Source organism: Podarcis muralis, chromosome 7 (assembly GCF_964188315.1).
Source record: "Podarcis muralis chromosome 7, rPodMur119.hap1.1, whole genome shotgun sequence".
Classification (NCBI taxonomy): domain Eukaryota; kingdom Metazoa; phylum Chordata; class Lepidosauria; order Squamata; family Lacertidae; genus Podarcis; species Podarcis muralis.
In genome coordinates, this window is record NC_135661.1 from 40,503,072 (window position 1) to 40,515,298 (window position 12,227).

General features: G+C 45.7%; 1 long non-coding RNA gene across 1 annotated transcript; it reads right to left on the minus strand.

The window, feature by feature from the left end:
* Positions 1-7,343: 7,343 nt before the first annotated feature.
* LOC144328406 (uncharacterized) lies at positions 7,344-9,675 on the minus strand. Its single transcript, XR_013393627.1, has 3 exons — positions 9,501-9,675; positions 9,058-9,148; positions 7,344-7,664 (listed from the first exon to the last, which is right to left on the minus strand). It is a non-coding gene; the product is annotated as an uncharacterized LOC144328406 (long non-coding RNA).
* Positions 9,676-12,227: the final 2,552 nt, after the last annotated feature.

The following is a 12,227-nucleotide window of genomic DNA, read 5'->3' on the forward strand; positions in this document are numbered from 1 at the left end:
ACAGCTGAGCAACGGGAGAGTTCAAATGCGTTTTTACAACTCTCTCCTCATTGAAACCATTGTAACTTCGACGTACTCCTCTGGTGCTGGGCCCTGTGTTGTTCTGAATGGAGAGGGAAATCTCTAGTCTTCTGGGGCAGCAACCCCACCACCACCCTCCGCCAAACACACACACACACACACACACACACACACCCTGTCCTTTATTTAGAAGTGGGTCCTATTGATCTAAGTGGAATATACTTCCAAGGAAGTATCCTTGGAATAATCACTCAAAGCCCCTTAAACTCCATCATCCAAGTTGGAAGTTGGCACCCTTGGTTTCAGTGCAATTTACTTCCAGGGAAGCGTGCTTAGAATAACCATCCAGGACTTCAACACTTCAGGAGACACGAAGCCTCTCTCCAGGTGGCTGCAGGCTGCAAAGAGATAGCTCAATCCGTCACCCCAGAGAAGCTGCAACACTTGACTCTAAACTCTCTTTTTGTAGTCCTTGTTTATTTCGATGGTACGAAAACCAGGCCGATTCTTAACCACATGGAGTTGGAACTAAAATGCAGTTGCTTTAAGTGGATCTTGTAAAATCTTAACTTGGCCGAGAAGGGCAGGAGAACTTAAGATACCTTTTGGATTGGAAACTCTGCGGGGCAGGCGCCCAAGTCTTGTTTTTTTATATCCTGTTTTTCACACAGTCTAGGCAGCAATCCTAAGCACACTTCCTAAAAAAGCATTCAGACAGACTTGCTTCTGAGTAGACAGCACGATGAAAAGTGTCTCTCTCTCTCTCTCTCTCTGTGTGTGTGTGTGTGTGTGTACACCCTCTTCCAAGGTAGAATGGATTAACCCTGTTAGAAAAGTGTTGAGAAAAGGTGCTGGTATTTTATGGACTAGATTTTCCATGCGTTATTTTAAATCCTATTTGAGAACATCACTCTCCTGCCTCAAGAGTTGTCCCCAAATGCGCTCTTAAATTCAAGGGCCTTGCTTTTCCTCACAGTGATACAGAGGATGGTACCGTGTGTACCATTCGCCGCGGGCGTCCGGCGCTGTTTACAGAACGAAACCGGCTGAAACCCAAATACTCCGGCTTCACTCCTAGAGGTTCGAATCCAGAGCGGCGCGCTTTTCCTCCTGAGCCAGACCAACGGCCACCCTCCTCATTTATTACAGCTTGCTGTCCTAAGGGCGCTCCTTGGAGAGGAAGCCCCATGGAAATCAATGGGACCTGCTTCTTAGCAAGCGGGCCTGTTTCAGACCGTCTCCTGGAGCCTAGGGAGAGATAGGAGGGTCACGAATGTAGGTGAAAACGCATAGATGTACACTTTCCTTTATTTTTCCAGATGTAGGGGAAGTAACCAGCTGGAGCAATTTTATTTTTGTATATTTATCCGTCGGCGCGGGATGTCTGCAAGATCTGCAGTGGCGCTTTTTCAAAAGAGATCTTCTAGCTCGTTGGAATGGATTTGTAAAAAGATCGATCCGAGGAGTGGGGAGAAAGCGGCAAAGATTTCTATATATATATATATATATATACACACACACAGAGAGAGAGAAATATATCTGCAGATAAACGTATGGCCCAAGTGTTTGCAAGCGCTGTTCCTCGCTCCGCGATATTTTTTTTGTCCTAAAAAAGAATCGAAGAATTATTTCCCCACCCCGCCTCCTCCTTTTCCCCCTGCAGGTATTTTTACTAGCTAATTGCTTAAGTGAAGGAGTCTTTGCTAGAAAGAAGACGTTGGGAGCGGGGAGGCGGAGGGTGGGGAGTGTAATCCGAGGCTGGAAATGTATCTGGCTAGTATTGTCAAAAGCAGATTTTGCAGGCAAAGGAAGGACGCGAGGGGGGTTGCTTCTTTGGAAAGGGGCCCGCATGTTTATCAAAGGTCAGACCACCCACGGGGAGGACGGAGTCAGACGCGCGTCCGCACTCGCTCCGGCCTCTCTGCCCTGGTTTTCATTAACACCAGGGAGCTGGTCCCGAACGAAAAAGACGCCTCCTCCCCCCCAACCCACCCCCTCAGTCTCCTCCTGGGTCCCTCCACTTACTCGCCCCCCCCCCTCGCAAAGCGATCCCATAACCGTTTACACAAGGCCAAGGGAGGTGAGTGGCACGATCCGGCTTGACCAGTTTGCTTCATCTGCAGATTACGCGAGAGAGAGATATAAAATCATATATATGGTAACATGTTCCAACTTCAAGGTGTTGACAAGGAATTGCAGTCGAGCGAGGGGAGGTGGAAGGGAGCTGGATAGATTTTTGGCAGAGCTCTCCAGAAACGCAGCATCAAGCTTTCCAACGTGGGCAGAGGAGGAGGAGGGACCTTCTCACCACCTTCCTCGGTTGTTATGATCACCCACTCTCTGTGGTTTTACCCCGACTTCATGAACAACTGCCTGGAAGAGTGAGAACTGTCTGCATGTTCTAAATCCATCCTTGCAGGTTCTCCCTCTTGCAACCCACTTTAGGTAATCCGGAGTAACCACCGCGGCTTGTTGCCACACTTTTTATTTATTTTTACTTCATTTAGATATCACTTTTGCCTGCAAGGAGCTCAAGGCGGTGTACGTTGTTCTCCCCTCCCCTTTTTATCCAGAGCTTCATGGCTGAGTGAGGATTTAAACCATGGTCTTCAAGGTCCTATTCCAACACTCTTAACTTTCACACCAGTATATGAATATTATGTAAGCCTGCTGGGCCTGTGCACACGCTGAAATCAGTTTCAGACGTACTCAACTATAATTCAGCTTGCGAGGAACATGGAAAGCAACTTCACACCGAGTCAGACTATTGGTCTGTCTGAACTCTGTACTGCTTAGCACACTGACCAGCAGCAGTTCTGCAGGATTTCAAACATGGGTCTCATTCAGCCCTGCCTGGGGATTGAACCTGGGACCTTCTGCATGCAAAGCAGTTGCTCTACCACTGAGCCAAGTCCCTCCCCTCCCTCCAAGAGAGGGCAGCTGTTCCAGGATTATTTAGATGCAGCTCTCACTGATTTCAATGGAACCTGCTTCTGGGTAAATGTGCCTAGTTTAACTATAAGGTCTGGGATAGATCCGACTACTCTGAAAGAAACTAAGGCAAAGGATGTCCTCTTTACTGTGCATTCATGATTATTGGTGCTCATGATGGTATCAGGGCTGTTATACATGATCCCCAGACGCTTTGGGATGGGCACACTGCTTCATTTCCATACATCTCCTATAAGTCCCTGCTGAATTCCTGAACTCTTCATACCACAATTTTTCACAGTTTGATCCCCCCCCCATGCTTATTTTGCACTATTGTGCGGCAGTGCCCCTCTAGGGTGCAATCATGCTGCAACACTGGGGACACATTGCAGCACAACTCACAACACAGAATGATGTGAGGGTCATCTCGTTCCTGGGGGTCATCTAGTCCAACCCCCTGCAATGCAGGCATCTCAGCGTGTTGCAGAATGCACCCACAACAGAACACCAGTCTAGAGGGTCCTCATGTCCCACCTCCAAAACACAGCATTTTGCTAGCAGCAGTGGGGAAATTATTCTATCAATGACTTTAAGCCAGGTTCAGAGGCTGTGTACCTCTGAATACCAGTTGCTGTGGAGCAGTAAGAAAAGTCTATTACAGTGGTACCTCCGGTTAAGAACTTAATTCGTTCTGGAGGTCTGTTTCTTAACCTGAAACCGTTATTAACCTGAAGCACCACTTTAGCTAATGGGGCCTCCCGCTGCTGCCACGCCGCTCCTGCGCAGTTTCTTTTCTCATCCTGAAGCAAAGTTCTTAACCTGAGGTACTATTTCTGGGTTAGCGGAGTCTGTAACCTGAAGCGTCTGTAACCTGAAGCGTATGTAACCTGAGGTACCACTGTACTTGTGGGCTTTTCTGAGGAATTTACTGTAGGATGTGTTGGGCTTGCACTGAAGGCTGATGTGTCTGCTTGGGAAGGAGTAGATAGAAAAACCTCCAAGTTTCCAAAACTGTCCTTTAACTTGCGCTGATTTTCCCTTAAGTGCTAGACTGATACTCAGAAGAATTGCTGACCTCATTTCCTACTTCTATCTTCATCCTTACCTTGTGGGAGGAGACATCTTCGTATGTCTCTCCTGCTGACACAATCATGTTTCAAGGCACCTCCACCTGACTTAGACAGAACCAATATATTTCTTACTAAGGATGTATTTCCTGCAATAAACATAGCTTTCTTGTTTTCCTAAACTCAGATCCTCAGTGTGTTTATATACAGGGTAGTGTGTGATCCCAACCAAGGAAGGATTTCAGTACATACTTCAAGGTTCTGCTGATACAACTCCAAATGACATCAACTACCTTGGGGTTTCCTAAACTTGGGTAGCCAGCTGTTTTTGGACTTCAACTCCTATCATCCCTAGCTTGCAGGACCAGTGGTCAGGGATGATAGGACTTGTAGTCCAAAAACAGCTGGAGACCCAAGATTGGGAAACCCTGATCTAGTTGGCCTCTGCTGGAAGCAGGATGCTGGGCCACTGGTCTCATTCCAAAGAGCTCCACATGAAATGATAGAGAGGAAAGGGACCTAGTCCAACCCTCTGCTCACTGCAGGACCTACAATGCAGGATATGATGGCACATCAGTGTGCACTGAAATCCCTCCTTGTAGGAGGACACTTTACCCCAGATGTAATCTCACTGACATTTAAATATGGAAAAAAGAAGCCTAATTTTATTATTGGAAGTACATGTCGGACAGGGAAGATCCTACTTCCAGCAAAGTAAAAAATCCATACTCTGCATCTTCATTTCTGCAGGAGAGAGATAAAGAGGGGGGAAGGTGTCCTCTCCCCAAGTGGGATGAAGGAAGAGGAGGAGGAAGTGAGGTCAGCAACCCTGGGAGTTTCAGACTAACACTTGGAGAAAGGTCAGTGCAGGTTAGGTCAGAAGGGCAGTCTAGGAAGCTTGGATGCTTCTCTCTCTATCAACTTTCTCCCCATGCAAACCCACCAGCCTTAATAGAAGCTGAGTTGTATGCATCCCAAAACTTCATCCAACAGATGGCCCTGGCCCACAGTGCTTCACAGTAGGCCATAGCTCAGTTGGCAGAGCATTTACTGTACATGCAGAAGGTGCCAGGACTGGCAGAGCAGCCTACCTGAAACCCAGGAGAAGCCACTGCCAGTCCGTGTAGGCAATACTGAGCCAGACTGACCAGTAACTCTGGGGGGGAAAGGCAGCTCCCAATATTCCTATTCACGGCTCTCTCTGTTCCCACAACAGTCCCTGTGGCGAAAGTTATTACCCTGTAATTTTCCCAAAGCCGTCTTATTTGTAATGAAATCTCCCATATGCAACTCAGGCCTTCCTTGAGTCTGTATCTCTTTGTAGACCACAATAGAGAGTGCATTTTGTTGTGGTTTTTTCTCTGATGAATGTGGAAGAAACTTCAGTATCAGCACAGATCAATATAGGCAGCAAAATGTGATGATGAAAAATTGTCATACTTTTGCAGGGCCTTTTGTTGTTGTAAATCCGTACTCTGCCCATTGATTTCATCTATATCTAATACCTGTATTCAGTGGCGTAGCGTGGGTTGTCAGCACCCGGGGCAAGGCAAGTAATTTGCGCCCCCTAACCCGTGGATTTGCACCCCCTAACCCGTGGATTTGCGCCCCCTAACCTGTGGATTTGCCCTAACCCCAGATGTTGCGCCCGGTGCGGCCGGCCCCCCTGCACCCCCCACGCTACGCCACTGCCTGTATTACATGTTTTATCCCGTTAGCCCCCAGAATGAGTGAACTGTTTGTGAGAGCTTAAGCTTTGTCTGTGTAGGTTAATAAAAACCACAGTCTTGTGGCACCCTAAAGACTAATAAATTTATTATGATATGTCTAGTGCCTAGTATTGTCCCTAACCCTAACATAGGTGAGGAAGCAGGGTGGACAGCATGTTAACAGTGGAATTAAGCCACCATGAAATGCAATAATTACAATACATTACTATTCGATTATTTAATTGCTTCTGTACATTATTTAAAACAACATTTCTGAATTACTTTTCATCATATGAGATTCCAGGGTGGTGTGCAGCATAGAAGGACAATTCAACAGGATACAAAACAAGTGAAATAAAAGCAGCACATCAGAGCTTAAATGTAGGCAAAATAAGCACAACAGCCATGATTGATTTATAAGGGGCAACATCTTAGCACTGGCAGGGCAGGAACCTCTTGTCTCTATTCATGCCCAAACAGACAAAACCAAATGTGTGTTTCTGCATGCACATCACTGGAAAGGGGAGAGGGGAGCGTCTTCCTTACGAAATCACCCACCCACCCCTCAAAAAAATCACCTCCCTTCTGCCCCTCTTACATCCAATTTATTCTCCTTTCTTTCTCATCTCTCTTTACCGCCCCCCCCCCCGGTATTTATATCCCTGATTATGGGGTTATCATAACTGGAATGCTTTGCAGAGTTGCTGGCGGCGTCCCAAATCTCTGTTCCATTCAAAGGCAAAAGACAAGAGACGAGGAGAGGGGGAGGGAGGGAGGAATTGCGACAGAAGTGGAGAATTGGAAGGGGCTGGGGAGAAGTTCCTCTGAAACACTTCTCCAAAAAGTGTCCCCCCCACCCACCCACGCAATCTGCGTGTGTGGCCCACGCTGCTTTATCTCGTTCCAGCTCCCGAGGCTTAGCCTGGAATCTTGCTCTGGGGAGGGGCGAGGGTCGTCCTGCCAGCAGCCCTTTCCAGAGCGTGTAAAACGGATCCACCGCCAACGTGGATCTTGGAAGATCTCTCTCAGTTGGTGGTGGAGGGAGGCGGCGGTCAGATTTCTAGGATCTCACTGGCCCGGATGGAAACACGCGACCCACCAGCCCTATCAAAGCTGCAATCCTTGTGGGTGGGGAAGGAACCACTCAGTTTCCTGGGAGGAAGCCCCATTGAACTTGTTGAAGGACGCAGGAGCTTATGAAACTGCCTTAGTTAGTCCATCTAACTCCGTATTGTCGACACTGACTGGCAGCGAGTCTTTCCAGAGCTTCAGGAACAAGGCATTCCCGGCCCCGCCTGGAGATGCTGGGATTGAACCCGGAGCTTTTCCCGTGCAAAACACGTACTGTTCCCGTGCAAAACACGTAGAGTTACCGCCCTTACTTACGCGCTGTAAGCCGATCAAGTTCAGGGCCGCTAAGAATATGGAAATAAAGTTAGCACACGCTTATTGGGGAGTAAGCCTTGAGTTCAATGGAGCTTACTTCTGAGTAAACTTGCATAAAATAGGGGTTTGCCTGTCAATCGGCTTAGCTCCTGCTCCCCTCCCCTCCCCGCCTCCCCTCCCTCCCCGCCCAAATCCTTGGACAGAGCTGGAAATAAGACCCAACAGATTACTTAAGTGATGGTTCGTGTGTCAGGCGCTGTACAGACAAAAATAAACAAGAGAGGCTGTCGCGGGTCTAACAGTCACTAAACGGCCTCCTGCAGCCAGCACAAATCTCTCTCCGGGAAGTGACAGCCCATGAAAAGTTTTGAGCGGGGTTTGAGCGAGATTTTGTGTTTGCAATGACCGATTAATCCGTCCGTAGTTTAGCAGCGCGTTAGAGGATGAGATCTTACATTAGATGCCACCAGCTTGAGTCTTGCTGAGGGAAGAGATCGGTTCTTTTCCGACCAGCATAGAAGAACACGAGCTTCATTGCGGGAAAATCAATCTAGGCAAACAGTGGCAGGGTCAGTGGGAATAGAACCGCACACGCATTGCCAAAGACTCAGCTCTTATGGATATCGATTTATTTTAAAAGAATGCAGTGCAGCGAATGGACTCACCTTACCGATTCTATGCTTTATATGCGTGGCAGGCCAACTCTGAGAAGAGAGCTTCGTAGAAAAAGGAATCTGTTTATGTATTGAGCCTCTGGGATTTTCTGAATTGTATTTCACTTGCTGCGACGCCTCTTTGAATGGGGCTCGTGGGCGGAAAAGGGAAGGATATGAATTACTTACTGAAGCTGCAATCCTATAGACCTGGGATCGAGTCTCAGTGACCTCAGCGGGGCTTTGTTCTGAGTAGACCTGCATAGGATTGCGCTGTTGCAGGAAGAGTGTATAGAACGGCAGCACAATGCTATTCAGAAGGAAACCTGCCTGTCTGATTCAAACGGGCTTGCGCCCACGCAAGTGCGCATAGGATTGCAGCCTCACTTTTCATTCATTAGGCTTTCCCTCTCAGGGCGCAGACTTCTTTTCTTCAGTGTGTTCTGTTTCAGAGGAAGTCATCAGTGGATTCCCTTCTGAGTAGGCATGCATTGGGTCGCATTTTGCAACATGCTTGTGTGTATATAGGATCGCAGCAGCCTTATTCATTGGCTTAAAGTTCATAAAACAAATCCTATCAAGGCTGTATTCTCCATGGTGTTTGATGATCTATTTATACATTTTCTAGTTCCTATTATGATTCCTTCTTCTCTCTCGGTTCTTCCTAGACTTTTCCCCGAATCTTAGAATAAGCCCCCCCTTTTTTCTATTCTGCATTCGAACCCATAGAATTCCTTCACGCAAACAAACACGTGTTCACCTCCTTCCACCAATCAATGGAGGACAAGGGGTTTCAACTGATGCTCTGGATTCACCCCGTCGTCCTTATCACCACAAACCCTAAATCTATGATGTGAATATATTTGGAGCAATCTGTTGTGTGTCTGTGTCCGTGTGAGGTTTTGTGACTATCGCGGGGGGATCCTAAATCAATTTACTTTACTTCATATGTGCGTGGGGTATCAGCTAACACGTTTAAGATTGGAGGGATATTCATTAGTGTGAAACACACGTATTTTGTATGAAATGGGTTGTGGATTGGGCTGGTACTTTAGCTTAAGCATAAATAAATGAAGAGACATTAAGAGACAAAGGATTATCTATATCTATCTATCTATCTATCTATCTATCTATCTATCTATCATCTATCTATCTATCTATCGTCTATCATCTATCTATTCTGCATACCCCGAAGAAAGCAGCCCGTGTGCGTGAGTACACGTGAATGATTCATTACATTCGTGTGTATGTAGATTTAACTCTGAAATCCCCCAAAGTAAGCATACGTACTTAGAAAAGATATTTCCGTGAGGTCAACTGGCGCAAGCCTTGAGGTTTCAGCTTAACGCAGCGGTGGGCAGTAGGTCTTCTCGCTAGAACCCTGTAAGAGAGGGATAGGAAGGGAAATCAGAAATCTTCTTCACTTTACCTCATGAGAAAGGGACAGAAACACGTCTCAGAAGTGTGGCCTGCAACTTGAAAGCAAACCTTTACGTCCCAACCCTCCTTTGATTGTCTAAGAGGAAACCGTCGGCTTCTTTCTTGTGTGTTGGAAAATGATTTCAACAAGGATTTGTTATTTTTTATTTTATCTTCCGCGGTGCGCGCGTCTGAAGTCTTGGTCTAGGCGAGTTTAAAGAAGGATACGCCGGCTAAATGGATATCCATTCAGGCAAAATAAGGACCGGCATTTATTTATTTATTTTAAAGTAAAGTTTGCAAATAAACTGCACCTTCTCGCTCCAGAGTTATTTTGGAGGGATCGGATGGTTTGTTTTCTGCCTAGTGTCAGGTCATATCGGCCTCTTCTAATGAGAGAGTTGAAATGTATTTGCCTCAAGAGGTCGATTTTCAGCTGGTGTTGAAGAGAACAAAGGGATCCATTTCGTGTTCTGTCTGACAGCTAAATAAACTCCATCCTCCTCTCTCACATACCCCAGTCCTTTTCACTTTATAAAGCGTACTCCACCTTCGTTGCTTGGTTTCTGAACCGGGGCGGGAAATCTGATTGCACGCCATGAATCTGACAAAGTGGTCTGATTGCCACTGCTTACAACAAACACCTCGAATCCTCGTCTTGCGCGTTTCTTCTCTGCATCTGTAGATTGTAAGGGCATCCGGGTTCCCCCGCCCCCGCATCTCTGTTTGATGGGGGGAAATATCACTAATATACTTCAAACACTGGTACGATTATTTAAATAATATAGACCTTCAGGAAAAATACGTAAGGTTTCTAGGGCATACTTTGTCCAGCACCAGTTTCCTTTTTGTCGTTCCTGAAAGTGGTAGGATTTAAGTATAGATTGACAGGGGGGTTATGTAATTCTCCTTCTCCGTCAGCCCCGTTAGGTATCCAGAGAATAAATTAAGCAACGACAGCATGGTAAACTATGTGCGTGCGTAAAAAAAAATATGCAAAATATACTAACTATATTGAGGATCGTAGAAGAAAATGCTTGGAAGGAGCTTGCAAAAGATCCCTGTAGAATATGGCTTGTTTGTAGACGCCCTGCTGTTTCACCAAGTCAATTGTGCCAAATCTGTGAAGGCACCTGCTCTGGAAAAACAACCTGCGCCGTTTTGGTGACGAATACAGCACTTTAACATTAGAGTTTTATTTTTATTTATGCTTTGAAAACTACAACAAAGGGGGGTGCGTTGGATGAATAAAATAGAGGGGCGGGAAATATTTTTATGTACATATTTTTATGTACTTTCTGTTTAAACCATATTTTGGATCTCTGTTTTGGATCTTTGGAGCTTTGAAACCTACGGGTGTAACCTTCTGCATTATTTTAAAAGCCCCTCGCAATCTTTGAGAATCATTCCCAGAGAAATTCACCCAAATCCAGGTGTTAAATGCACTTTAAAAGGGGGGGGGGGTGAGATAGACGGTGCATACCCAAATATGGAGATTTATTTCCTTGAAGGAACGAAGTAACACCCTGTAATGTATAAAACGACCTGTGTTCGAATATAATGATGTTCAGATCTTGCTCCTCCTTAGCTGACACCTAACGGTCTATCGAAACATTCTAAAGAAGTCTAAACATTCTATAAATATCTCCCGTGATATTGGTGAGCTGGCTTCTAATAGAAAAAAGAATCGATTTCCAGATTTTTAAGTAGCAATACCACTTTCCAATGCTCAAAGTAATAATAAATTAATCCTTACAAAGCATCAGTTAATTCGCCAAATCACATATTAAATGGGATTTCATCGGGGCAACACTTGTGGGTCAGTGTCCGCCGCTGATAACACATTTTTTACTCCGTCATTTTAAAAAAAAAATCTATTTAAATATTTTTCGTTAAAAGCTCCTCAAAAACGTCCTGAGTGCTGGGGCGCTCTTAATTGTTAATAGGTTGCTCGTATTAGAGAGCAGCCATTAAACCGAGATTCTTCTCTCAACAAAAGTTAAGTGGAAACAAATTGGTAACAAATCAGCTGGACTTAACCTTCCACGTAAATATCTCTCGGGCTGAGAGGTCGAATCCCTTTCTTGCTGGTTCTTTGGGGTGGGGGCTGGAGGGGACGGAAATTGTTTAGATTTCAAGCACGACTCCGTTAAGTCTATTTATTTCAATGGGCCTACTCTGAGCAAATCTTACTGGACTGCCGCCCACCGTTCTCCGGAATGAAAGCGAGAGGGCTCGATGGCTTAGCCAACTCTGAGACAAGCAAGTGCAAATTCACGAATCCAAAAATAATAATTATTCGGAGTCCATTAAGACTCGGGATTCCGCCCCCCCCCCCACTTCCTCGTCCTCCTTTCCTCCCCCGTTTTTCTTGCCACACGCAACTACAGAAAGGGCAAATCTGAAAATATTCGAGCTATGGAAGGTGTTAATAAAACGTGTCACTTCGCTCTCCAAGTCTGTGTGTGGTGGTGGAGATTGGGGTGCGTGCGTGTGTTTAAGAAAACAAAGCTCTTTGCTTATCTTGAGAGAAAGAAAGAAGAACTTTGCACACCCAGCTTTCTTTAAAAAAACGATATAATACTGAATTGCACATGGAGATATGTGAACCATCCTGATGTGAACCAAAACATCAGGCAAACTCTTACGGAACGTAGTAGTCAGGAAAAGAAGTGTTGATATATTCATGATGTTGCAGGTTGTGTTCATAACGGAACCGGTTGTGAAGCTGTAACACAAAGGATTAATTCCAGGGTTGAGGGAAGTACCATGAGAAAAGCCAGAGAGTTTCCAATTCCTGAGCTCACCTTGACCAATTCAACTCCCCATCCATATATTGGGTAGAAGAGGGCTACCTGGCCGGCTCGTAATGCGTGCAGGAGACACCCTGAAGTTCTTTTCCAGGAATATTGAAATGGGAACTGATCATTAGTGTTAAAAGAATCTGAGTCTTCAAACCAGCAGAGGTTAAACTCTTCCCTAGTTTTGTGTATTCAGAAAGTTTGCGCATCCAGGATGCAATACAACATTTGCTTGGGAAT